The following is a 2,687-nucleotide window of genomic DNA, read 5'->3' on the forward strand; positions in this document are numbered from 1 at the left end:
CGACGCTTCCGGGGTGGCGCTAGGCGCAGTGCTCTCACAGATTCAAGAGGGGGTGGAACGCCCGGTGGCTTTCACCTCACGGGCACTTACTCCAGCAGAACAGAAGTATTCAGTGGGGGAGAGGGAAGCCCTGGCCTGCCTGTGGGCGTGCGAACGCTGGCATATTTACCTATACGGGAGGCCTTTCACCATCCGCACGGACCACCAAGCGCTGACGGCACTGCTGGCAACTAAAGGCTCGGGGCACAGGCCCATGAGACTGCTGCGGTGGGCTGACAGGCTGAACCAGTATAACTTCAGTCTGGAGTTTATGCCTGGGCGGGCCAACACGGTGGCCGACCTCCTGTCTAGAGCTGTGTCTGTGACGAAGGAGACGGGCGAGGTGACACCAGACACAGAGAGCGACGAAGACTGGGTCCACATCCTGCACGGCCCCCTCAGTTCAGTAGTCACTCTGGCGGAGCTGCAACAGGCCTCAGCTACAGACGAGGCCCTCACAACTCTCCGTAACTACGTCCAGGATGGCTGGCCGGCCAAAGTGGATGACAGGTTGCTTCCCTATTACCGCTTCCGCAATGAGCTCTCCTGCTGGGGGGCAGTGTGTCTGGCCCGTGGCCACCGTGCAGTCGTTCCGGAGATTCTCAGGTCCAGAGTACTAAACATGGCGCATGAGGGGCATCTGGGGGTGGTCAAGGTGAAGCAGCGCTGCCGTGACACAGTGCAGTGGCCCCACATAGACTCGGATGTTGAGGATCTGGTACGTAACTGCGCCTGCTGCCTCCTGAGTGGTAAAATGGGTCAGCCTGCCACAGCCCCTCTCACCCCGACCCCTTGGCCGTCTTCACCCTGGGAACATATTCAGGTTGACCTCTGTGGAGAACTTCACGGGGCACCTGCTCACGCTCGCTACCTGCTGGTTGTGCACGATCTTTTTTTCCAGCTGAGCTCCATCACTGCATACTCCATCATCGACTGCCTGGACAACCTGTTTGGGCGCTGGGGCCTCCCCAGTGTTGTCACAACGGATAACGGGCCCCAATTTGTGTCGGCATAGTTCACTGAGTTTCTGATGATACGGTCCATCAAGCACATCAGGACAGCAGTGTATCACCCAGATAGTAAGGGTTTGGGTCAGGATCAAACACCTCCACCGCCAAAATAAGCTGCAGTCATACCGGTCAGAGCCCCTGCGGGTGACTAAGCAGTTGGGTCCTGCCACTTACAGACTGGAGAATGGGGCTTGTTGGCACTCAAACCGCCTGCACAGAGTCGCAGTCCCCACAGCACCTGTATCACCCCCGTCCCCAGCAGTGGCTCTAGGTTGGCAGCCCAGGCCAAGAGCTAACCGGTTGGGGGGTAATCCACCAGCACCGCCCGACGCAGCTTCACGGCCAGCACGCCCTCAGAGAATGAGGGTCCCGCCCGTCTGGCATGGGGACTATGTGACAGGGTGATTGTGACACTGGGGAATGGGGGCTGAATGTTACGTTTCAGTTTTCGGGGAAATGTTATGTCTGAAAACGTTCAGTATTGTTTCCTGTTGGACTCTGTTATGTTATGCACTGCGAGTGACAGGTTACGGTGCCTTTAAGGCTTACGGCAGTGATTTATGGCAAGGGTCAACAAATGTAATGTTTGCATCAGTTCAGTAAAACGCAACATGAACAGAGCTACACGGTGTGGTTATTGAGTCTTACACAAACACAACAGATACAACAAAGCAATCAAAAGTTATAGCATTATAAAGATAATTTACATATCTTAGTGTCCAAAAACATTTCCAAACAAATAAAACATAATAATTGTATAGAAAAACTAATTACACATGCAAATACAACAATGACTAAAGGTTTGCATAGCATGCAGATAGGATATTAGTAAGAAGTGAGTTTCATTCTGTGCCATTTGAGTCATCGATTCTGTGTCATATATTTGGCACCATCTCCCGATGGCCATATGTAACAGTCACCAATCAGATGTCTCTCTGCCCAAATATGGATGACTTTTTACACTGATCTGAACCTAGTCCAATTGGTTTAGCATTCCATGATGCTACATAATTTCCAATGACGTCATATCATCCAGGAAAGCTAACATGTTTTCAGCTAGATTGCAAGATGTCAGATAGCCAGATGCTGTGTGCACATTGTGCTTTGTGTCAATGATCTAATCCGATTTATGCATTGGATTACATTATGCGTGGGCCTGTTTGAATGGCATATGAGCAACACCTGCTAACATGAAACATAAATGTCAAAGACATATACTTAGTTATTACTCTCTGTGAGTAAAACAAACAGGCCAGTTGTATTCTACTATTTGAGAGATTTCAAACAACATATGACACACGGCTATTTGATGTTTTAACTGATTACAGTAATATACACTTCTGATTTGTCTGCAAAATTTAAAGCACTTGTTCAGTTTTGGTCATAATGCCAGGTACTATTACTACAGTTTTTAGAAACAACACCATTATTATGCTTAATCTGTAATGCAGATTATTTAAAATTGTACTGGGAACATCACATTTACCATCTGCAATTTAGAACCAGGACATGAAAAAACTCTGTCCAGTGAAACACTAGATGATTTAGAGCCACTGGACTGCAGAATCACCATGTTTTCTGTTAGATTTAAAGAAAAAACAGCTTAAAACCTCTCAAAGTTAAGAAATCAAACTCAAC

The sequence above is a fragment of the Xyrauchen texanus genome, chromosome 19 (assembly GCF_025860055.1).
Source record: "Xyrauchen texanus isolate HMW12.3.18 chromosome 19, RBS_HiC_50CHRs, whole genome shotgun sequence".
Lineage (NCBI taxonomy): Eukaryota > Metazoa > Chordata > Actinopteri > Cypriniformes > Catostomidae > Xyrauchen > Xyrauchen texanus.